This window comes from Rattus norvegicus, chromosome 15 (assembly GCF_036323735.1).
Source record: "Rattus norvegicus strain BN/NHsdMcwi chromosome 15, GRCr8, whole genome shotgun sequence".
In the NCBI taxonomy this organism is placed as follows: Eukaryota; Metazoa; Chordata; class Mammalia; order Rodentia; family Muridae; genus Rattus; species Rattus norvegicus.
The window spans coordinates 103,198,681-103,224,842 of record NC_086033.1 but is presented as its reverse complement, the minus strand read 5'-3'; the positions used below and the strand labels follow the sequence as shown (position 1 = coordinate 103,224,842).

The following is a 26,162-nucleotide window of genomic DNA, read 5'->3' as shown; positions in this document are numbered from 1 at the left end:
GAAGGATTTTCATTGATTCTGCATGGACAAGCTTACCTTCTATGATCAGAAATGTATCCCTTTAATTAAAAAAATAAATAAAATAGTACAAAGGAAGAAGAAGAGACAGAGATTACAGCACTGAATTAAGGTACAAACTAAAATAAGTAAACATTTTCTCATTTTGTGGCCCATAGTAGGAACTCGTTAAGTATTGGCTGAATAAATAGCTATCATTGGGCATAGAAAGGAAAAGATTTTCAAAATGTGGACTGCATCCCAATTGTAGTTGGAGCTGTAGAATAAAGTTGAATATTTGGGGAATCATAGGGATTAAGTGCACAGAACACAAGGGCAAAATATCAGAAAAACAGCACCACCTGCCTGTGTTAAGTTTGTGAGACTTATCTACACACAGCAACAATTTATAGGATAGTGAATACCCAAGATTTGGGGGTCCATTTGTGGGTTCCTGCTGTGCTTCTCTGAAACACTCTCCCATTTCCATCTCTTCTCCTCGGTCAGATTCAGCTACCTCTTTTGAGTTAATGCTCCACATGCCTTTGGATTTGAAGTAAGTTCTACTGCCCCACTTTATATTCGGAATTCATTTTCATATTGCTTATGCTGTTAGCTGTTTCAAGGAAACACAGTCCTAATTTTAGCCTCAACCTTGCATCCCAGTAGTAACTCACTCATCCACAACTTTACCCCATCCTTGGGGACTCTTGCAGGCGAACAACCAAGGAAGGACTTAAATGTGGAGCAGCTTTGCTATACTTTGAATATCCAAAAGAAATGAAGGCAACGATGAATTGTTGTTCAAGATAGGTCGGTCATTCAAGAAGATTCACAGCATGCTAGCCACATGCCAGCCACTGGTCTTTACATGATGATATAAATCAGAGACCAGGCAGCCCACATCCCTGTTCCCATGCAACTGAACTGCTAGACAAGAAGTGCACAGATTAAACAAGAAAACGATGAGCACATAAACTAGATGGTATGTGATGTGGGAAGAGCAGAGCAGGTACAGGTCACACCTGAAGAATGATGTGGGTAGACATGGAATAGTGTAGTCTGTGTAGTACTCATTGGAAATGGGAGGCGTCACTGAGGACTTGGAGGTAGAGAGACTTAGCTGTGTAAGTTTGAATTGGGGAGAACATCTGGGAAGGAATAACTAGCAGGGGGATTTTTGGCAAATTATAAAAGAGCAACTAAAGAATGTGTAAGAGGGGCATGATGGGTAAACACAGAAAATTGTTGGTGAACCCTACATCATATTTTAAGCCGTAGTAAGTATATCTGCCTTCATTGACTGAAGGTCGTCCATTGGGCAGTTCATCTTTCAGCTATCTGACCAGATATGCTAAAATGATGATTGAATATCAGTTATCTGCAGAGAGATGGAAATGGAAGGGGGGTATTCAACATATAAACTGTAGGGTAAGTCGTGACGCATGATGGAAATTTTAAAGGAGTTAAGAGTAGACCAAGTAGCTCTCTGAAAGAGAACTCAGGGCTTAATCCACATGCAACCCATCTGTATTAAAGGAATGAAGACATCCATGGCAACATCCTATGGACCAGAAGCATCAGCACATGGTGTGGGATGGCAGGATAGACAAGGACTTCTACTTCATGCCTGCTGTATTTGAAGTGCATTTTCAGGATTCAGATGACGCTCAGTCCTGGGCTGTTAAATGTTTAATCATCAGCTCTATAGGGAAGAGAGTAAATCTTGCATTTGCCAATTTTCCTGGTGTAAATGCTCCATCACAGCCAACTTTGAGACTAAGTATGGAAGCTATATTCAGTTAAAAGTAGCTGGGAATTCGGCAGTCAACACAAAGTTTTTGAGTGAATTTTGGGGGGATACATTTTAAGGGTGACCAATTGAACCCATCTAAGGATGGCATCTTTAGGGGACACACAGGATAAAGAAGAGTAAAGTGAAAGCAGGGTGTAGATGAGTGCCCAATTAAATGGCCAAGAATGTCCCTTTATAACTTAAACAGAAAGTAAGCCTGAAGATACCGTTCAATGGTGCAGAACTTACTTAACACGTTTGCAGACATCAGTTACATCCATACTACTGAAAAATAAGTGCATACATAGAAAAATGAAATGTAAAAACAAAAGGAAAGAAAAGTATGACTTTAAATGGCTGACTAGTTTCCCAGCATTTCTACATTCATTTGGATGATGTGGTCAAGTAAGTCCTTCTTTCCTCCTTTTCCTGTAATATGATAATAAACCGGGACCAGGTAGAATCTTTTCTTTATAATCATTTACAGAATGGATCCGATGAGTAAAATATTCACGAAATTACGGAAGGATTTCAGCTTGATCTTGATTAAAAGTAATTTACTCCATTTCAGCTTTCCTTAAAAATACCGTGTCTACTTGACTGACATAGGTTGTGATGATTCAATTTGGTTGCCAACTTGACCAAATCAAGAATAAACTAGAAGACAATCCTGTGATTGTGTCTGGGATAGATGTCCTAACTCTGCTGGCTGAGGTTGGAAGACCAGCTGTGGATGTGAGCATCAGCCCATGAGCTGAGATGATGCATTAAGCAAAATGGAGAAGTGGCCAGTGTGAGCACTGGCACCCACTTCTTTACCCTTCCTAATGGCTGACACAGCACGGGCTGCCACTGCAAGCTCTTGTGTGCCAGGTGTGCTCTGCCATGATGGGCTCCACCCTTAAAGTGTGAGTCAAAAGACTTCTTTCAGTTATTCTTGCCAGGTACTTTGCCAGTGCATTGAGAAACCTAGCAGATATGCATGCCGTTTGGTTTTTACAAATGGTCCCAGTGTGCGTCTCACACCTGTTTGATTCTGTCTGAAAGACAATGACACTGGTCACTGGTGAAAGGTTCCCTTACTGTGGGTACATTTAGACCATCTGTCTTGTCTTTCTAACTTTATTATTGATGAACGGTAGAACAAAAGGTGTATGTTATTTCCTTTGCTTTGCTTTAGTTTGATTTAAGGTTCAGTATAGACAGGTCCTAATCTATAGCCCAGTGTCGGTGGCCTGGTACTTGCCTAGCCCAGCCTTGAACCCATGGTGATCCTTTTGCTTTATTCTCCAGAGTGCCGGTTATTTGACACCACACCTGAAGAGTCTATCTTCTGGTATAGATTCTTAATTCTTTCTACGATCCATCCATGTTACAATAAACAGATGTAGGATTTAACATTCAGAATGACAGAATTTTTAATAACCTCCACCTTGATGGGTCACACACTCACAGAAATAATACGGTTTTGAATTTTATAGGATAGTCTTATTATCTTCCTGAACATATTTTTATTTATCAAACTAAGAGCTGTATGGTTGCTTCTTTTTTTTTTAATTTCACTTGAAAAACATAAACACTGCTAGCAGATTTGCTTGGGGTAAAATTAAATTTGGAATCCACCCACGGTGTCTGCTGGCTGGCGTAAAGAAGCCCACCTAAATCTAAAAATTCTGAGAAAAATCTCTGCATACCCTACCCACATGCTGTTAGGATAGCTGGCTGGTCGTCCTGGCCCTCGGTTCAGTACTTAGTGTTCTCTCTGGATGCAACTGAACGCTCACTCTGAATGCTAGACAGGCTCCAAATCCAGGGAGTGTTCTGCCTTCAGGATGTCGAGATTATGACTTGGAAAAAAAGAGCTGTTACATCTTCCCCAAGTGAAAGCCAGAATGGAGCCAGGGAGCCTCTTCCAAGAGGCATCGCTCCATCCCAGCATTGGGGAACCTCGGCAGTCTCCCCCAGGGCCCATCTATGAAATGAGGACAATACGGAGACTTATGCGTTCACATAATTGATCCAGTCTCATCCACATAAAGGGATGGAAAATTCTCAGATCATTGACAGTTCAGTGCTTTTACAGCTCCCACCTACCACCCACTTACCGCTTCCAGACTCCCCTTAATTGAATTACCAGGAGCGGCCCGGATGACCTTAGTTGTCCAAGAGCTATTTATCACATTTTGTCTTAACTGAATTACATTTTAAAACGAGAATATTCTCTTCATCTATTCTCCCCTCTCCTGGTAATTATGTCCTCCGTGCTCTAATGTTCTTGTGACTTTTATTTTTCGAGAAACAACTATTAACGTTCACATCAGCTGGTGACCTTGTTTGGATGACTCTGCCCCACTCAGATGACCTTGAAGCAAAAATTACAGAAGCTTCGATTGGCAAGGTCACCAGCATCCAGTAAACTATGAAGAGGCTAAGCGCTCTCCATCCCTCAGTGCTGGCGTCCGTCGTGGAAAAACACATAAAGAGGAAGGGCGAATCCCAAAGACATACATCTAATAAATTGGAGACTCTTGTCACAGTAAATGCCATCTCAGCTGTTCCTAATCACAATGCACGATGTGCCTACATTACTCATTATTTAACCCCTCTTCTTGGGCTTTTATGAGAGATGCTTCCATTTCCTGCTTTGCGATCTTTGAACAGCCTCAGTTTTCTCTGCCAGGGGATTTTCTGACTCTGTCTGGTGGCATCTTGATTATTAGACACACACTGGTTTTGCAATGGCGTCCGATGAACGATCATTGATGGAGTAATTCTGAAAGGGCTCTTAGTTCCAAGTGGACTGTTGTAAGACTCTCAGTTGTTCGTGAACTGTCTTCAGCCCAGGGGGCTCGCGCTGGGCAGTGTGGGTGCCATTTTCTTCCCTCTTTGTGACAATAGATGAGTTCAACGTTCCCTTGCCTGGATCTAACTGTAGAAGTGCATTCACAGTCAAGCAGGAATAGCAAGTTTGTGAATGGAAATGGAGTTATGTAATTTTGAACACATTGGTGCCAGCCCTGGTTTTCTCTATTGGATGTGTCCCGGTAAATGCTAAAACCACAGCACATAAAAATGAAGTGTAGCACACAGAGGTTCTCATGCATGTTCAGGCGCTCACATGTAAAAACATTGCGTCTCACGTGAGTACAATATAAGAAGTTCAACGGTAACTTGGGGCAGACGCAGGACAGATGAAACCACCAGTACGAGATTAGAGCCCATCGCTCACATTCACTGTTTACAGCTGTTTACACTCTCTGAACCTTGTTTATGAAACTTTGTGAAGTCACATGATTCTATGGGCCTAGTTGGTTAAAAGTAGATGCCACGTTAACAGTAGGATTTTGCTCTGGCTTCTTTCAACCCAAACCCCTCAAAAAGCAGAGGTGCCAAGGATGTCAGTGGCTTTGAAATATAGCTGAGATGCTCCTGGGTTTTCCTCTTTGTAACCCTCGCTCCCAAATAACCACTGGTTTAACCCATGTTTTGATGCCAGGAGCTCAATTAAATAGTACATTAAAAAAAAAACTTTATGTCTCTGAATCTTTTCACATTTTCCCCTTCATATGACTATAGCCTATTTATTAGAATTTAAAGTTATCGTTCTGGAATCAGAATTGATTCGGGTTATATTATTTACCCAATTTTCTTTAAGACCATCCGTTAAATGATTGTCACACGTGGGACATGTCTTCTCTGCAGAGAGACCCACCGAAGAAAACAGAAGTTTCTTTTCTGAAATTTGGTTTGTCCAATTGCCACACTAGTAAGTAGATGGCAGACTTAGATGATGACTATCTGGACTTGCACTTTTCCTGTTCTGTCTCTAATCCTAAGGCAGAGGGAAGGGCCACTGGTTTTGGCTATTCACGCTGCCAACATAGCCTTGATTTGCTGGACACATATTACAAAGCCAGCCCTCACCACATCCCCATTGCACCATGAACATCAGTCAGTTTCCTAGGCTGCCTGTATTTTCTGTCCTTCATGCCCCTGGGACAGTCCCCCAGTACACCTCTGTGCCCACAAGCAATAGTGAGCTTTAAGACACCGAGAAAGGAAAGATCTACTGCCTGCTAAGACAATTTTATGGGTTTAGAAGATTACTACGCCTTTAAAGTTTAATTCCATTCTTTTTAATGATAGTGCAAAATGCTGTTAATTGGGTACAGACGTGTTTCAGCACAGTACACATTTCTCTGGGAGCGGTAACACACGGTTAAATTCTCTATGAAATACTTACTATCAGTAATTTTCTAAGACTGGCCTTGAGAGCACCACTGGCATCTAACATGGAAAAGTGTTGAAAAAAAGGAGGGGGGAGGAAAAATAGTTTTGTTTCCTTTTGCACCATTGTCATTTACAATATTATAGCCATAATGACTATCTTGTTAGGTTGTCTTAGATAATTTATAACAACAGACAAACACCATTTATTAGGTGGTTCTCAACCTTCCTAATGCTGATACCCTTTAATATAATTCCTCATGCTATGGTGACCCCCAACCATAAAATTATTTTCACTGCTACTTCATAACAGTAAATTTTTGAGTTAAGGGGTTACCAAAGGGAGAGCAACCCATGGGTTGAGAAAGGCTGATTTATTGAGTCTTCAGTGAACAGGACTTACATTTTAAACAAAAGAATTAAAAACATTTATTGGATATTTGTATCCAGAAAGACTCCCCTCTAGAAGGCAAGAAGATCACCAGCAAAACGGGGAGAATAGCAATTGCTTCTACAATTCAGAGATTTTAAGGCACAGATATCATTTTTAAACATTCATATTTTTCTACAATTTTTTTTCTTTTTCTCCATGAGCTCTTTAGCTGACCTGATTTAGAGCAAATGCTTAAATGGGCACACATGAATAAAGGACTATAGTCTGTATCTCCTTAGAAATGGCAACAGAAGAAAGAAAAACTCACAAGCAAAATATGACTAATGAGACCTAGATAGAAAACTTTGAGCCCACAACTATTTCTTTTTTAGATGCTTGACTGTAGGGATCTGAATATTCTTAGGATGAGATGCAGGATCAAGAAGACCTAAGACAGTCTAATCCTAAACTCTTAAGTTTCGATGCCAGGAGAAAATGGTAGCATGGCTAGGTGAGTGTTGAAGATTTTCCATAGCATACCCACCTAGAGCCTCCAGCAAGACTGAGGACCCTAACGTGACAGTGCATTTAGGGAAATCTCTGTCTAATCATGGTCTGATCATTAGATACACACTGGGCAGTATAGAGTGCACACACACACACACACACACACACACACACACACACACACCAGAGTTCATGTAATTTGCTCAGAAAAGTCACTAAACAATACACAATTAATAGAAAACTCTAATGATGCTGCAGATTCTCATTTCCACTTTTGTCATATTATCACTATATTATCTTAAACATATTAATATTCAGTTTACAACAAAATATGAAAAACAATCACATACAGAAAAATGTAAGAGGAAAATATTTTAAAAAGTTAACACAAACACCCTCAAAGGCTAAGCCACAAGTGCCTTAAACCAACTATTTATGGCAGCACACAATGCACATAGCACTAAGGAACAACGAGAGTTTACTGTCCCACAGACTAGAAGATATTTTAAAATTTTAAACATAATAAAAGACATAAAAATGAAATATTATTTAAAATTTGGGGGAGGGGAGTCATCAGTTGATGGTGCTTGTTGTGATACCGGCCAGAAGTGCCCTTTTAAGGATTCTCATTCACCTTACTGAGAGGACCTTGTTAGCCCGTCTAGATGTATACTATAAACGGTTTCTGAGTGATGATCAACTCTGCAAACATGTCTATTCTGAGTGGTTAACTTCTTATAAGAGGAAATCTGGCAGGCACCAAGAAACACCTTGAAGCAGGGTTCTATGGGTGGAGGACTGGGTGTTTGTTTGCCTTGAGAATTAAAGTCTATGAGACACAGGTGCACAGGTGAGTTCTTAACCAACCAACCACATTTTAAAACACTTAAATTTAAGTATACTTACACTAGTCCCCCCTACTCCTATTTCTCTTTTCAACCTGTCTACAAAAATAGTAGGGGAGAGAAATTCTGGAGAATATATAATATATATGATATATTATATATACGACATATGTGATATATGATACATATATGATATATATGTTATATATATATGACTCGTCATATGATTTCATCAGTCAGAAGAAAACATAGCGAGCATTAGGTTTGTGTTAATTAAAATTTTTTAGCTCTAAGAATCAAATAAAAGAGACAAAGGAATATTAACAATCCTTGAAGGCCTGCTTATATAATTAAGATATACAGGATACAAAGAAAGGAAAGGATATTTTAAGTCATAATGATGAAAACTCTCCAAATTTGATGATATCTATACAGCCAACAAGATAAAATTTGTGAGATAAACTCAAGAGTCATAACTATACAAAGAATAAACAAACAAGGAAACTTAAAGACAAAGTCAAAAGCAGCAGAAGATATCGACTTATATTCAAGGACACACACTGTATTTACAACTGATGCATCAGCACAAATTGTGGGGCCAGAGGGCGGTGCTATACAGGTAAAGGGCTGGAAGGAATGTCAAACAGGAATCTTAAGTACAGTAAGCAAACCATTCCAAAATGAAGTGAGATTAAGATTTGTCAGGAGAGAAATAAATAACATTATTTTTTTCTGACCTACAAGAAACACAAAAAAGTTCTTCAAGTTGGAATGGAAGGACACTAGATTGGAACTAAAATACACCTCAATAAATTAAGAACAAAAAGAAGTATAACCACCTCGGTAGGTATAAAAGGTAGTACAATGTGTTTTTTTTTTTCTCCAATGTAAAACACAAGGCCTTAAAGAGCTGGCATAATCTGTCCTGGTGGACACAGTAAGTAGGCACATCTCATTAACAGTGGTAGCACAGAGCACAGAGGCAAAGCCGAGCTATGGAGCAGTAAGCAGTGTGTAGCTCCCAGATTATGTCGGTATAAATCCTAGTGTCCTACCTTAAAATCTGTGTAGACCTCCTGCTAACTATTAAGGAAATAATTCAAAACACAATAAAACAGCAGACAAGGACATTCAAATTTCACAGTGGCAAATACCTCTTTGTTACCTTTAAAAGCCAGCAAAAGGGTTTTAAATTTTGTGTCATCAATGACACAAATATACAAGAAACAACAAAATGACATATGGGGACCCCACATCATTAGTAATTATGTTAAAGCTCTATATTTAAATGATACATAGAGATTGAAATAATTTATTTTAAAAAAAGCAGGGTCCAAATATGTGGTGTCTCAGACACCTTTCAAAAACACGTGCATTTGAAGTATCGAGATCTAAAAAGATATATGAAACATAGGAAGGTTCTCCAGTAGAGGACATGGGTTGGGTTATCAAATAAGTCTCAATAATTTCTTTTTCTGTTTGCTGTTATGTAACATGTTCATGTTTTCCTTCTGTTCATGTCTTTCTTTTAGGTGCAGACCAGAACCTCGGTGTGCTTTGTCTGGTACTTCAGACTTTTCCACTCATTATCAAAAGATCGGCTCCCTTCACATAACTACTACCCACCACATGACTGTTACCAACCATGTGACTGCTACCCACCATGTGACTGACTCCTTTGCTTAACTCAAATAGCATGGCTCTTTTTTTCCTTTTTAAGCTCCCATTAGAATATATAGTAAAATATAAGAAATGTAATAATTCTGTAAAACTGACTTTCTGTAATCTGTGATTTTCATACTTTGCATTCTGTGCTTTATAACTGTAAATACTAATAATTACAACATTGATATGGAAATAGTGGGGTGGCCTTGAGAACAAAGGTATCCTTCTCTAGAGCCTAGGAGACATGATGAACAAAAGTCATTCTAACCCAGTGACTCTCAGGTTGATGCCTAAATAATTTCAACTGTATTCCCTTAAATGGAATAAGTTAAAAATAAATGGCTAGGGACTCTTCAAACTTATTTCTGTAACCCATTCCATTTAATTCTCAAAAGTGTAGGAAGAAACTTCAGTAGTGAGGATTGCACACCTTTACTAAGACTAAACAAAAAACAAAGCTAAACTTCATGACCTATGCTGAATCGTCAATTTAATGTTACTTATCACACAGATATTTCCATCCTAGGAGACTGTGTAAACCCGAATGTTCAAACCCAGATGTCTTAGTTAGGGTTTTACCGTTGTGAACAGACACCGTGACCAAGACAAATCATGGACAACATTTAATTAGGGCTGGCTTAGGTTCAGTCCATTATCATCAAGGCAGGAGCATGGCAGTATCCAGGCAGGCATGGTGCAGGAGGAGCTGAGAGTTCTACGTCTTCATCTGAAGCCTGCTAGCAGAAGACTGGCTTCCAGGCCTAGGATGAGGGTCTTAAAGCCCACACCCACAATAACACACCTACCCCAAAAGAGCAGTGCCTTCTAATAGTGTCACTCCCTGGGCCAAGCACATACAAACCATCACACCAGAGAATCTTATTCTCTATGAAAGTTTTCTAGGGTGGAGTTGTGACTCTCTGGGGTAACTAAAAGAAAAGGGTGCCATATGTTGGATGAATACTTCACCTGTTTCCTCATGACTTTCCTGGGATAGTGAAAGTCCCAGGTATAAAGATTGTTCTCAACCCTGAGAAAACCAAGGTCGTTAGACACACAAGCTACCAGAATCTCTTCACCGACTGTACGTAACTAGATTCTCTCTCTACAGATAAAGCTGTCACCCAGGAAACAACAATGCTGCACCTGGCTTTTCTTCAACAACCCTAAGTGACGAGGTCTCAAACAGTGGAAGGTCTCCATGTCAACACATTACAAGTTAGGCTTCGTGGGCACCATGGAAACACCATGCAGAGACAGAACAAAACAGAATTTCAAGTCAGGCTTTAAATAAACCCAGGGATTCTGCCACAAGGCCCCACCTCGTAGGGGAAAAGGGAGGGCATTTCATTATCTTTTTACATGTTTATACATGTTTAGTCTGCTTTCTCTCAGACGATATCCTGCCCGTAAAACCGGGTCCCTTCTCTCTTGATTTGCCATTGAATGTGAAGCATCTTGCCAAGGTCTGGCACTTGGAGAGCAACCCATAAACTCATGATCCTGTGACTTCTGAGGCCTTATCTTAATTGCCATCGATAACCTGCCTTCCTTGCCCCTTGTCTTAATCCCGATGTTAGTAATACATGTCACTGCTGTGACTAGGCATGGCACTACCCCAGTGACTCCACAGAGCATGCCTTTCAAATCAATGCCTCCCCTTTTCCCAAAGAGGAGGCTAGAGGTGAGTTAGAGGAAGTAACCTTTCTGGGTCTCGACATTAATCTCTGCTCAGCTCTCAAACGCTGTCTCTCCCTCATCTGCGTTATTTTGGCAGAAAGAAAGACCCCAGTGTTCACGCAGTGTGGGGCAAAAGACATCAAGAGCTTCACAGACACTCCCTCCGTAACACCGGCCGCTTGTCCGTATTTGCCACCAATATTGCTTGTCCTGACGATGTGATAAGGTAAATATTTTCCCTATCTGGCAGGTGAGCAGACTCATCTAGGCTGCCGTCCAAATGAAAGAGTTCAAATTAACACAGGGTTATGTGAAGCTGCAAGAAGCTATAATAATAACCTTTGAATTCACCAAATACTAGCAATTATTTTTCCGTCTACGAATAATAGGACATCCTGAAGATGTTTCTTCTTTCAATTTGTAAAAGACAACCAAGACGGGCCTCTTCATTCATCTTCTTTGATTTTTAGTTTGTTTGTCCATAACCAATAGTTATAAAAATCCTTCCCCTCCCCTTTTTTAAGTCCCTTGGGTATCCATGCATGATATTTAAATTTAATTCCCTAAAGCAGAATAGCTTTATCTTCAAGCAGCAGAAGGTAAAAGACTAGAGCTGACATCTTCAAATATATATAAACTCATGGCTGGCTTCTCCTGAACTCCTGCCCTCGCCAGCTCGTTTAGAACACAATTTTCCAAATGCCACTGCTTTCTGGGATTCGAGGGAGGGGAAGGGAGCAGTTTCATTTCATTAGATTTATGTCAACTCCATTCTGAGTCTTAGCATTGGGGACTCTTGGAAAAACACGCCACTTCCCCCGGAGCTGCCATGCTGTGGCTCTGGCACCGTGAAGCACCAGAAGTAAATAAAATGACTGTGTTGTGCTGTGGGCTAGAGGAGGCCAGAGAAATGGGGGGAGGGACCCAGTTGATGTGCCCAAGCCCCAATCCCAATGGCGTGCTGCTGGCTTTTTCAGTCGTGAGAGCTGAATGGAGCCAGGTTCTTCCCTCACTCTGCACGGGCAACTTCATCCAAAGGTGGTTGGGGAGGCGGCCATGTTTGAGAATGAGGATTGGCAAAGGTGGCACTGAGTTATCCATATTGCACGCTTGCTATGCAGTAAGCACCCTGCCCACCCATTTCAACGCAAACCGGAGCCTGGTTGCAGTTATCACAAGGCAGTCTGTGTTGAATGATTTCCTCACTCTTGGAGGCATTTTGTGTTCCGCCAGTCAGGAGCACATTTTGCAAGTCCCTGGCAGGGACACGTGTACTTTCTTCTTGGCTTAAACGTTTCGGGAGCCAGATGAGGGAAACGGTGCCCAGGAAAGGCTTTAGATTTCATCGAATCGAGGATGAAGTAGTCTGTGCTTCTGCAGTCAAGATTTTAAGGGATTGTTTTTCTTTAATTAAAGAAGCCGAAATGCAGATGAGGCCGAGTGGAGTGCAGGGCCGTGGAGGAAGCTCATTTTCTGGTCTTCCTCTCTGTTTTTCTCCATCAGCCTAAGCGCCATTTCTATATCCTGTGAGCAGTCTCATGTCCTGTTCACTGGGAGTGAGATTTACCTGGCTTAGATGTCTTCTCTCTTAGATGGGGTTAATATAACATCATATAATAATTCGGACATAAAGCAATGGGTCTAGCAGTCGGGGCAAGAAAGGCCCGTTTATTACCACATCTCCATTGTGTGCTCATATTGCTGTCCGGGAGAAGAAGGGGCAGCATAGCATAGGTTCTTTCATGAGAAGTCTAGATTCTAGTCATGAGTGCATCTGTGTAAGTTGTTATTGGAAGCCCATGATCTATGCTCAGAGGTTAAAGAGAGCACAGCAGATAGGTGTACAACTCTGGTGCTGTAGCTGGAAAGGCCGATAGGAGAAGATCATGTCAGAAGTGAGTCCTAGCAAAGCCACGGAAATACCTGAACAATTAGTGAAGTTCTGAGGCTGGTTCTAGCAGGGTAATGATCCAAAAGAAGGTGGAAAGAAAGCATAAAGAAGCAAGGACAGAAAGGAGTCCTTAGCAGTTCGCCCTGCAGATTTCAAGGGCTATTCTGAGAACACTCACTAGAGCCTTAAGGAAGAGGTGCATGATGTCCAGGCAAGTAAATATATAACAATTATGTCTTCTTTCATTCTTTATTCTTTAATCTATTCCCTCCTCCCTGTCCTCCTTCTGACAGTTCCTCATCCCATACTTCTCCCCCAGTCTCCAGAAGGATGTCCCCAACCGCCAACCCCCACCCCACTAGACCAACCCACACCCTAGGGCCTCGAGTCTCTTGAGGGTTAGGTGCAGCCTCTCTCACTGAGGCCAGATCAGGTGGTCCTTGTTGTTTGTGTCTGGGGGCCTCATATCAGCTGGTGTGTGCTGCCTGGTTGGTAGCTCAGCGTCTGAGAGATCTCAGGGGTCTGAGTTAGTTAAGACTGCTGGTCCTCCTGTGGGGTCACCCTCCTTCTCAGCTTCTTCCAGCTTTTCCCCAATTCAACCACAGGGGTTTCCAGCTTTTGTTCATTGGCTGGGTGCACGCATCTGCCTCTGACTCTTTCAGCTGCTGGTTGGGCCTCTCAGAGGGCAGCCATGCCTAGCATAATTATCTGTTTTCATATGGCAAACATTGAAAAATTTTAACCCCAAGAGAATCACACTCATTATTCCTTTTTTAATTAGCTTAAATGGGGAACATAATAAAAAACATTGGTTTTCTACGTGCGAATGGATAACAAAGAAGCCACAAGGGAATCGGTTGTGAAAGCCTTGCTGAGAAGCCATAGGGGCCCATATCAGGGCATTGTTGCTAGGGCTAAGAGAAAGGTATTCTGAGAAATACTGGTTAGGCTGCAAAAGAAGGACATCCTGCTTGGTCAGAGGAAGGAGAAATGAGCTTCCAATGGTCTCTGGGCTCTGAGTTATATGAGCCTGACACTAAGTAGGAATCAGAAAGTAAGGTTGAATTATATGATCCATGATTTTATAGACATAGAAATGATCTTTGAAAGTCGATGAAATTTCCCACAAAGCACTTAAAAGACAAGGGAATCAGTCGCGGAGAGACCAGAGAGGAGAAACATAGTTTCGAAGTATGGAGAGCAGTTGCTCTGGCTGTTTTCCCTGCCTTGGGATTCTTTACCTCCTATGGCTTGGAGGGTTTGTGCCTAGACTTATTGTAACTTGTTATGCTGTGTTTAGTTGATATCCCTGCTTTGTTCTGAAAAGAAATGAAGGAGCAGTGGATCTGGGTCTGGGAAGGGCTTTGAGGAGTGGGCAAAGGGGAGGCTGCAGTTACCATGTATGAGAGAAGAAGAAATAGAAGGATGCAGAAAGCACATCAGATCTGTTTGTGTGCTACAGGGTGGGAAGACCTGGGGTCTTAGTAGGAAATGTTTTCATAGAAAAGGTAAGAACCAGAGCTCATATCACACTGCTGCAGAGTCAAACTATCTGTCAGAATGTCTAAACATCTGGGTAAGAAGACAGTCATTAAAGACTTGTCAAAAGCAAAGACTCTAAGGAGATTATTTAATAAACACTCAGGACAGAGTGAACGAGTAAGACAAGTTTTCTGTATTTCTATGACTGCAGCTGTCCTGGCAGGTGCAAAGTAACCCAAGGGGAGACAGAACTCAGCCCTCCTCTATTGCACCATTGAGACACTGCGAACCAAGGAAACCTAACTTTTGTCAAGAGTTTCCTGCTAGGGAAGGAAAAGCCTGGGGGCCTTGGACATGTGAGAGATGGGGTATGACTTGTCTCCAGGAAGAGGTTTTCACACAGTAGAGGACAGACTGGAACGCAGAGCTGCAATACTGAGAGTTGGGTTAATAATGGGCAAGACCATACCATGAGCAAGTTAGTGATGGGTAGGACCATGCCATGGGCAAGTTAGTGATGGGTGGGGCCATGCCAGGGGCAAGTTAGTGATGTGCAAGACCATGCCATGGGCAGGTTAGTAATGGGTGGGACTATGCCATGGGCAGGTTAGTAATGGGTGGGACTATGCCATGGGCAAGTTAGTGATGGGAAAGACCATGCCATGTGCAAGATAGGGATGGGTGGGACTATGCCATGGGCAAGACCGTGCTTACCGAGGACAGCTTTGTTTTGCACCTACCATCAATTTAAAACTAAACTTGCTTTCTGTGTCATAAGGATAAACTTGTGCTGTATGTCTTTATCTTCTCAAACATAGCTACATTAAATAAATCTTCCTTCCTTGCTTTATAGTCTCAATTATGCCTTTAATTGCCATATTGAAGCCAGGTGGTCATGCCTGATCCAGTAGAGCTATGGGAGGTCCAATTTTGACCCCAACATTTCCAGAGCTATTAACTTTGGTTAAGATAAGAGAAGAAGCATTTGTTGGACAGTGTTTACGTTGCAAAGGAGTCCAAATCTCTAAGCTTTATAAATACTCATTTAGTATTGGTGACATTAAACAAACGGTTCTCTCTTCTCCCCCAGTATTTCCATGCTTTGAATATCAGTAGGAAGTGCTTGGTTCAAATGCAGAATGCAAGGTCATCTTCCCCTTATCACGAATCACAAATACCACCTACTGTGCTCAGTTTGAAGATTAGAGGTGAGTAGCTTAGAATAGAGATTTGTAAAGAACAAACACTGAGTTCCTGTAACTCTGGTCTTAGTCTTGTTTCTATTTTTATGATAGAGATCATGACCTAGGTAACTTAGGTATGAAAGGGTTTATTTGGCTTAAAAGTTTCAGTTTATCATTAGGGGATCCTAAAATCCTAAAAGTAGGGAACTCAAGGCAGGAACCTGAACACAGGAATTGAAGCAGCGACTATAGAGAAATAATTCTTACTGACTTAATCCCATGGATTGCTAAATTTGCCTTCTTGTATACTCCGGACCACCTGCCCAGGGGTGGCCCAGCACTGAGTGGGCTGAACCCTTCCCTGTCAACCATTAATCAAAAAGTGCCTCAAAGACATGACAACAGGTTAATCCAATGGGACCATTTTCTCAATTGGCGATCCCCCTTTTGAGATCACTCCAGCATGTATCAAGTTGACAACAACTGACAAACACATTTCAGAGGTGTGACATCCAAAATCAAGTGCAACTGGGTCAGAGTCTCTGTCAATCACCTCCAGGAGGGTCACATCTCCTTTATGCATCAACCCCTCTGAAGTCCCATATTAGCCACCTTTCTCATCTCCATGAGCAACCACCTGTCAGAAGCAAATTAAGAGAGGAAAGGTTTGTATATTGGAAGGCCAACATGGTTGCCGATACTAAATGTGTTGCTCCTAGCCCTTCGAGCAAGTAGGTGTTCTATGCTCTCAGGAAATGCAGGAGACAGATGAGGAGTTGATGGCTGACTTCTTCTACCAATTATCAATATAGTTTAGTATTTACAAATGGTACTACACCCTTTTATTATATATATCAGGGAGGTCATACGGATTATAAATTCAATTTGAATAAAGTTTAAAACCATATATTTCATGATAAAAGGCTTTTAACTTAAGATGGCCAAAGCCCTGATAGTATATATTTGCTATAAAGAGAATTATAAGAGTTTTATTTTTCTGATATTACAAGTTACTTAATAAAGACTTGTTTCCATTAACTTGAAAAAAAGGAGAGAGAGATAGAGAGAGAGAGAAATAGTTCATTGGGATGAGGGAGGCATGGTGAGGCATTGTTTTGAGGCAGCTTCTTCATCACATCTCAGCAGAACAGGAAGCAGAGAGAAGGGGCAGAAAACAGTGCTGAGCAAAAAAAAAAAAAAAAAAAAATCCTCAATGCCTGCATCTAGTGACCCATTTCCTCAATCTGGGTCATGTCTCTTGAAGCCATCATAGCCTTCCCAAACAGTGCCAACAGCTGGAGATCAAGGTGTTCAAACACATGAACCTGTTGGGGACAATTTGCACCCAAGCCATAACAGACTACATATCTAAATACCACCACAAGGAACAGTGAGAGACTCAAACACCATCTCCTTACCATCGACCTCTGTTACACCTGTACTTCTGGCATACAGATCCTCAGTGGGCATCGCAAAGTAAACGCTGAAAAGAGTCACAGTCTTAGAAGCGGTTTCCTCCTATACAGTGCCTGCAGCTAAGTCCACAGTATTGCAGGACCTCCGTGTCCCCATGTTTGAATTGAAGTAGCAAGCTAATAAACATCTAATTGTTCCTCTAACTCACAGTATTTCTAGAATCACCACTCTCTAGTTCCTTTGGGGGGCACATTCCATTCATTCCACAGCCATATGAAAAATCTCAGTGCCTAAACCAACTATTGTGACTAAGGATTTCATTCCTAAACAAAGAACTGTGTGCTGCTTGTTCCTGACCCAAGCTGAGATTTGTTTTGCTTTCTGCAGACGCTCTTCGTTTCTGCTTCCCCTGTTGTGCTGGTACATATGCCTTCTCTTTATATTCCTGCCATCCTGTGTGGAGGTCTGAGGAACATCAGTCCCTGCTGATGAGCACACCCAGGATGGCTGCTTCATGGGTGGGGGCAGGAATCTGTTTCCCCATGTTTTGACTCACTGCAGGAAAGAGGCACACTGCCAGAGCTCTGAGTTAGAGCGATGGCAGGGAAGCAAGATGAAAGGGTGGAAAAGGAATTAGGAGAGGTACTAGCTATAAGAAAAGCTCACAGCCCAGCGAGGGGGAGACAAGCAAACATGAGGCTGATTTGACTGTAAACATGGGCTTCGAAGGCATGCATTGCAGCTCATCCTTTCTGTCGATGCCTTGCCTGATGTATTCAGATGACACACCATATGGACAGAGGCAGCCATTCTCTTAATCCTTACTGTAGTGTACAGCCTGCACTATTGTCACTTACAATAGTGACTTCCTATGGAAGCTGCTCAGGGCCAGAATCTAGAAGAAGCTACTGAGAGCTCGCTGGGCAGACACTACATAACACAATGACTGTCTCCCTTTACAAAGCACAGATTTCAGCCTTAGAGGGGGCCGAAATTCCTTTTGCTGGAAGGTCTGTGCTTGTGACTATGTTTCAAAGAAATGTCAAAAGTCTGAATTGCAAACAAAATAACTATATTTTGGTATTCAGAAATTAAATTACATTGTTACTTTGGGCCTCTGTAAACTACTTTCTATAAATCGACCTTTTAAATTAGAAGAGCTCAGCTTTAGGTCACAATCTAGTCAGCTCTTGCGACTGTAACAAAGTACTTTAGACTAGGTGATACATAAGGAAAAACAATTACTTCTTCCAGTGTGCAGGTAGAGATGTGCCACAGTATTTACTGTGTGGTGAGATCCAGTATTTACTGTGTGGTGAGATCCATACTCAGTGAGACACAAAAGAGGCACAAAAGCCCTGATCTCAATCCACCGATGGAGCCTTGGCTGCCAAATCATTTCCTAGTGCTGCCACATTTGATTCTGGTTTTTAGACCTTAAGTTTTATTGTGAGTCTTGGAGGAAATGCAATTTTTTTCAAACCAGAGTAGATGTGATCAACAGAGTGTGTGTGTCCTTTTCTCTTGACGCAACCAAATCGAGCTCTGCTTCCTGTGGGCTTCTAGATCCTTGAGGATTATGTGGCTCTATGGCAGGGCTCTCTCCACCTTCCGGGATGTTTAGCATCTTTCTTTCTAAATAAAGATTTTGTGAGCTCCAGAGCATTTGTTGGGGCACCTTTTCACTTGTAGAAATGCTTAAGAAATATGTTACCTACTCACTAAGGTGAATTGAAATAATTGTGATTTTGGAAAATTTGCCATAGTTTCTAGGAAAAAAAAACCTCAAGTGATATTGAAGAGCCATAATATGGCCTAATTTTACTGATGGTAATTTATTGGGGGAACTTTGCACTATGCAAAGCAGGAACCAAGGAGATGCTACAGACGGGGGCTGGATAATCTCTAAATGTAACGGGTTGTTTATAGGGACTGGAAGAGAAAGCCAGAGAAATGAAGTGTTACGTCTTCCCTGGGAATTGCATTGTTCATCCTTAAAACTTTCTTCTTCTCATTAAAATTTAAGACTATTGGACACAGAGTCTTCTGTTACTCTTTGGAGAAAAACCATAGTATTTATGGGTGATCTTTCACAATAAAAGCTTTATTAATCTTCCACTCTTTGATATGAGTGGACCATAGGGTACTGGTGTTAGATACAGGGAAGTGTTGATAGATAATTACCAGGAACAGTGGAGAAGAAAAGTCTACTAGCCATTCTAGGAAAGAAAAAGTCCCAGGCTGGCTTTTTAACTGGCTTTGTCTATTTCCATCCCTGCCATTGAAACTAAAAGTGCTTGCTTGAAATATCAACACTTACTGAGCTGACGTGATTGTCACCTGTGTCTACAGACATATGTCTCACAGTAGCAGAGTCGATCTCTGGTGGGTCTTTGAACCAGTCCTGTGAACTGCTCCTTTCACACATGAACACTTCTGCTTTTAGACCTTAAAAAACATTCATTCCTAATCCTAATGCTGAACTGAATTGTGTCTAAAACATAAAATTCAAAGTGACTTTTTATTCCTATCTCTAGTCTAACTGTCATTATAGAAACAAAACCATAGAGGAGACTTCTGGTTTCTCAAATTCTCAATTTTCTCAATAATTATCTTTTTAATAATGTCCAAAGTAGGAAATGTAATGAAATCCCAAAGCATATGCATCTCAAATCATCTCTAATTGGTAAGGGGAAGCAAGGAATTCAGGTTAAAGTAAACCTCAACAGATCTGAAAGTCCAATCTCAGAAGAGGTAAGGCCATTTCAAGTCACTTGATCAACTTCTGTGGCAATGGCTCCTTTTGGATCACTTATCAGAGTAAACAAGGTGAGAGACAAATCTGCTCACAGAGAGAAATTTCAGAGTTCCACATGAGGCTCAAACCCCAGAGTAGAAAAATATAAATAATCTGTGACCCCAGGAAAAGAGCAAGAGACCTTGCTACCATATGTGAGGGAGAAACTAGAATTGTTCATTATTAATTAATAAACTATTAATTAATAAATTAATCACTTAAATATAAATTAAGGCACTTGTGACCAACATCCATACTTGCACTGGGAACTAGGAAATATCAAACACAGAAACTAAATGTATATCCCATAGTCCTGGAAGTTTTTTCCATAGGGGCATAAGTAACCTCAATTATAAGGCCAGCAGGTCTCAAGATACTGCTAAGAAAAATAAAGAAGCTACAACTTACTTACTACCCAACACACAGACACAACTTACTACCCGACACACAGACACACAGCACAGACACTCCAAACAAGAACCCCCACAGTGTGCTAGAGGCCTGGACCTATGCAACATCCCAGCCAATCAGATTTTAAAAGCACAACTTAGGTATGTTACATTTTTAAAATTTAAAACTACAGTGGGATAAAACAACAGTAAACTCAACTTTAAATGGCCTTTAGTGATGGAGGCCAAAGAGAAAATCAGTGAACTCGAATGCAGGCCTCAATCAACTTGGAGATTAAAAATACCGAACAAAAGGGGGGAGTTGACAGGGTTAAAAACTTTTACAGAGAAAATGTGAATTAATGACCATGGCACAGGAGAGACTGGATAAAACTGGGGAGAGAAAATAGTGAAAGACTCGTAGTAAGTAATATATCCAACAAGGTGTTGAAGACACCCGCTTCTGATCCAAAATACTCAAGGACATTAAAGCTAAACGAACTTCAAAAACATCTACATTCATCCGTACCAAGAGTGCCAATGTGCTCTTGGAGAAATGCAAGACATATGGAATAGAAACAGAGAAAAGTGTCTATCACTTACAAGCAGAAAATCATATTGATGAGTGATGGTTCGATAGAGTGATGATGCGGCTCTCAGAAGACAGTGTACAGTACCCTGGGAAAGAAAAATGCCACCCTAGAAACCACCGGCACAAGTAAAACTAAGTTTCCAGAACAGAGGCGAGCTAAGGACATCCTGAGAATGGCGAGTCTGGGAGTTTTATTATATACAGACTTTCCCTAAATGAAATTCTAAAGGACATGCTTCAGGAAGAAAGAAAATTAGACCAGATGGAAGGGCTGAAATGTAGCATTGGGTTCTGAGTAAAAAAACTGGCAAATGTGTGGTGCACACAAACAAACACACATGAATGTGCAAAATGGTCTGTCCTGTGAAGGCCTAAGGAAATTACAAGAGAACGGGTTTGGGAAATAGTAGTACCTAAGTTGGGAAGGGGAATCGCCACAACTAAGAAAAAAACACTATAATATCTTTTATATCATTTGAGATGAAGACAAAATAATGGCTAGTTTTAAGCTGTGTTCAGTATGAATGTCAAAATAATCCACGGTAACTATGAGAAAAATAGTTAATGAACTTCAAATATAATTATAAAGTTGTATTGGAAGAGGAGGCAAAACGAGAAGAATTAAAAACCAACAACGGCAAGAGACACGCTGAAAAGGAGTAAAGGAGAAATAAAATTGTAATGAGGTACTCTAGCCCAGTGTCTCAAAAGTTGAAAGAATGCACACAAATATACAAGTGTCCCTCATGTACTGGCCCCCAAGTGTGGATAGGTGTATGTGTGCATAAGCATTCGTATATGAATTTTTAAAGGATGACCATAGTTACATCTATGAATATCAATTCAAAATATCATCAAGAGTAGAAGATATGCTGCCAGGAAATCAAACCTATGAACACGGACAAATATGGCCTCTACCCAAAGCTACAGATGCTAATTTACCAGTTAAAGATCAGAAAGAAATGCAACAATGTAGCTGCACAATGACATTCTTCCAGGACACAATGAAAACATGGTCTCTGCACGAACATTAGGAGGTTTCCATGGTCTCAGAGGCATTGAGAGACAAGGCAAACAACAAGTCAGTAAGGGGAGAGAGATTTAGATTGCACGAACTTGATTAAAATGAACCAAACAGCTCAAGACTGCACCTTAATTTTAGGAAATGTATGAATTATTTATGAAAATTGCTGTCATGAGGGGCCATAAAACATGCCCTCTAAATAAATATGCATATAAACATTATAAATTCTCCTCAGCATTTGTTAGCTGAATCCCACACAGCTCAAAACAATTACAAGATTACTAGCATGTAAGCAACATTCTTTTATACATAAAAAAAAAATCAGGAAATAATGAGAAAATTGCTATATTACCAAAATCCGATGCAATGTCCAACGAAACTTCAGTGATAATCTTCGACGTTTAGGAAATGCCCCCAAAAATGTATTTGAAAGCATAGGTGACAGAGAAGTTGAACATAGAGAGCAAGGAAGGTGTCGCAACCCAGCCTCAGATTACACCACAGAGCCATATTAATGAAAACAGCGTGCCATGTGCGTCACGCAGAGGAGAAACATAGCCTACATATCTAGTTCCACCTAAATTTTAACACGGGCACCAGAACGGACGTTAGCATCACTGCCAGCCTCTTTGGCAAGCGGTGCAGAGAAGTCAAAGGCTACAGACAGTCATCCCCCTCACTCTGCACAGAAATCAATCCAAACGGGAACAAAGATCGTACAGCACTCAAAACTTTGAAAATAGGCAAGATATTTCAGCATGTAAACATAGGTAGGGAATTTTGGGCAGATCCAAAGGAATTAGCGGCAAGAGTTGAAAGGTGGGACTGGATGGAACGTAAAAGGTTCTGAAGCCGGAAGCAAACGGATTCCGGGCTTTTCTCGATCATCCCCTCAGCCCAATCAGCCAGCTTCTGTTAACCAGTGAAAGGCACAGCCATCTTGCTCTGGACTTTCAGTACAGAGCTTGTGTTTGTGAACCCATACCTCTTTCTCTCCTCCCTCTCCCCCTCCACATGCAGCACATATACACACATTCTCTACCAGAAGTATCAGAAATCAGAATAAGTGTGTGTGTGTGTGTGTGTGTGTGTGTGTGTGTGTGTGTGTGTCTGTGTGTGTGTGTGTGTGTTTCATTATATAAAAAGTCAGTCACAAAGAATAACAAAAATGGGCACACGTCACAAGTAAAAAGTAAAATACTATATAATTAAAAGCTTATGAATGAAAATAAACTGTGGTCAATCTTATTAAGATTAAAATTTACATTTTAATATGCTCAATCTTATTAAGAAATCTACAGTTTAGAAACACGAGCTAAGTATTAACTGCATAATAATCATTAAAATATTAAGTATTGAAGGCCCAATAAATGGCTGGAGATGCCAATCAGTGGGTAGAGAATGTTTGCTTAGGATGAACTAAACCCTGCATTCAATCCTCAGCGTCACAAAATCCAGGCACGCTAGCAAACACTGTCACCCTAGCATTCAGGAGGTGGGTTTAAGAGGGCCACCCTTGACTATGTCACAAATCTGAGACTTGGGCAGCACACACAATAACCTGCCTCCGAGAGAAAAGTAGGTGGGAAAAACAAATCTCTTTTAATTGAGTGTTGAAAAGAATGAAGCAGTATGGAAACTCTCACACACCACCGGAAATGTAAGTTTATATAATGATTTTGCTAAGTGCTTTGTTAGACCTGTAACGTTGGCTATGAACATAACTTACAGCCCTGCAATCCTATTTCTGGATTCAGACCTAAAGAAACTTCTAGATGTGTGCACAAAGCTATTGGCTCAAAAATTCCAACAGACCTACCTTTTAGTTGCCCAAGCTGGAAAGAGATCCGACGTAAGTCAAGAACAGAATGAACCATGAACGTATTGTATCCCTTCACTGGTGTATTTTACAGCGGTGTAAACTGTTAATACTCTAATTGCACACAGCTGTTTGAGCAAGCCTTAAAAGCAAATGAAAGCAGGCCAGACAGAGAATGCCCTATTCAATTCACCTGAAATCAACATGTGCATAACACCCAAAATATATATCGCCATGGTTAAATATGTACCAGCACAAAGACATCCATGTTCACTGTTCACGGTGTGAGTGTCTGAGGCATTTTCTCTGAAGACAGTGTGGATCCTGTGATCAGAGAGAGGGTTTCTAAAGTACTGATATGGTACTAGCTCTCAGGTAGATTACAGTATACATATTTGCAGTTTGTTTTTAATCCTACTAGCTGTATACACATCGTCCAAATGCATACATAAAATATATTCACATCAACACACATCCACGTGTATTATATTTATATAAAATAGTTTTCACAATAAATACAAATTTTACCAAAAATAGACAAGCACAAAAATTACCCAACATTTACATAGCATTCAAGAACCCAACAATCCCAACCTGGCCAAGAGTGGATAGATACCTAGTAGTGATGACTTCCTTTACAAGCAAAAAGTAATCCCCACAGAGCCAGGACATTTCTCCCTCACAGAAAATATATATGATATGTAGGTATAAAAATGTGATAAATAAAAATGTGTGTGACACTTATGGAAAACATAAATCTTAGCAATGTTTCTTGGCAGTAATATCTTATATTTGCTTTAGTTTTTGCCTTTTTGAGGAAGGTCTCACTATGAAGCCCAGGCTGGCCTTGAAAATTCCATCCCCATGTTCCAGCCTCTGGAGTGCTGAGTGGCAGATGTGCATAAACACGGCTGGCTCAACGCTCCACTCTTCACCTGGACTTACTCTCCTCTCTCAGGTAACTCATATGTTACTGTGGGATCCTATATCCTGCCACAAACAACTTCAGGCATGAAACGCTACAACATGCCTGTGAGATGTAGCCTCTGCAGAAGATTTACTCACACAAACCAGTGCATACCCAGTCCATGGAATGAGGTAGGCGCATTGGTAGCATACAGCTTGTCAACCAAACTTTTCAGGTAGACTAAGTTACAGTTTTCTAATGTTTCACAGACCAGAGATAACATCTAACTCTCAAAAGCCAAGATAGGCACTGACCCTGATTTATGTCTCCCTACCCTTAATTATATCATCAAGATTAAAGGGAAGGAGAAAGACGGGGGAGGTGGCTAACAATATATACAGAAGGATTTGCATATGTGAGCAAAACGTCTCAGTCAGGCAAGGGATGTTATAACATCTCCTTGGTCTGGTACTCCCATGAAGCCTGGGTTGAGGTTGATCTCACAGCAATCTCCCTGCTTCTGTGTGTCTCCAGGGCTAGGTTCACAGGCATGTAGCACTACGCCTAATGAAAACGTAGCCAATGGCTCATGTCTCTGTACATATGATCAGACCCATCTACCTACATACACAAAAAATATACAACAGGAAACCCTACCCAGAAACATTGGTACAACGCATTTGGAAGTATCAAGTCTAACACAAGACTCTTTTGGTGGACAGCTGAGCCCACAGGAAATGAACGAAGTCTCTTAGTATAGTCAGTCCCTGAGAAGGATAGTCATTCTCCAAGAAGTATAGATGCTGATGTGTAAATTGTACAGGCCCAGAGAGAATATCAAGAAAGAGCTGAAGGACAACGCAGGATGGTAAGATTGGCAGCGCACAGACTGCTAAGACCTGCTCTTTGGCTGAGGAGCTTAAACTTTCCATCGATTGGATGGAGATGAGAAATGCAATCTCTGGCCTTTGAAACATTAGAAAACTGCAACTTAATCCATCTGAAAAGTCTGAAGTTCACTCAGATGACAAGGTGTTGACTACCAACATGTCTATACTGGACAACAAGGACTGGGCACGTACTTCTCAAGTAAATGTTCTGTTGTGACTATATCTCACAGATGAGTTCTTACAGAATTTATACCTAAAGTGTTACTATGGCAGGATATTTTAATAAGCAATATCCTTGGCTGGGAAGGTTCCTGAGATTCTTCTCTGTATCCTTAGTCCTACATGATGTCTCAGCCAAGGTTGCATGGGACATTATTAACTAACGCTTCAACTAAAAGAAGGCATATTATCCAAAACTTACAGAAGAAGAAGGAAAAGAGGAGGAAGATGACAAGGAAGAAGAGGAAGAGGAAGAAGAGGAGGGGGAGGGAAAAGATGAGGAAGAAGAGGAGGAGAAGGAGGAGAAGAAGAAATCGAAGAAGAAGGAAGAGAAGGAGAAGGAGAAGACAAAGAAGGAGAAGAAGGGGAGAAGAAGGGGAGAAGAAGGAGAAAGTCCACAGATAAGACTAAAGTGATCCATCGCTGGGGGTTTCACATGGTAGAAATGCAACATGTAAAAGAA

The 26,162-nt window shown here is 41.0% G+C and overlaps 1 protein-coding gene and 1 long non-coding RNA gene across 2 annotated transcripts in view; one reads left to right on the top strand and one right to left on the bottom strand.

The window, feature by feature from the left end:
• Hs6st3 (heparan sulfate 6-O-sulfotransferase 3) overlaps positions 1 to 26,162 on the bottom strand; it is a 719,306-nt gene that overhangs the window by 182,883 nt on the left and 510,261 nt on the right. The window lies entirely within an intron of this gene.
• The window catches only part of LOC102546571 (uncharacterized), a 55,251-nt gene continuing 44,255 nt past the window's right edge, over positions 15,167 to 26,162 (top strand). The window contains exon 1 of the long non-coding RNA XR_596301.4: positions 15,167 to 15,670. This is a non-coding gene — a long non-coding RNA (uncharacterized LOC102546571). The remainder of the gene's footprint in view (positions 15,671 to 26,162) is intronic.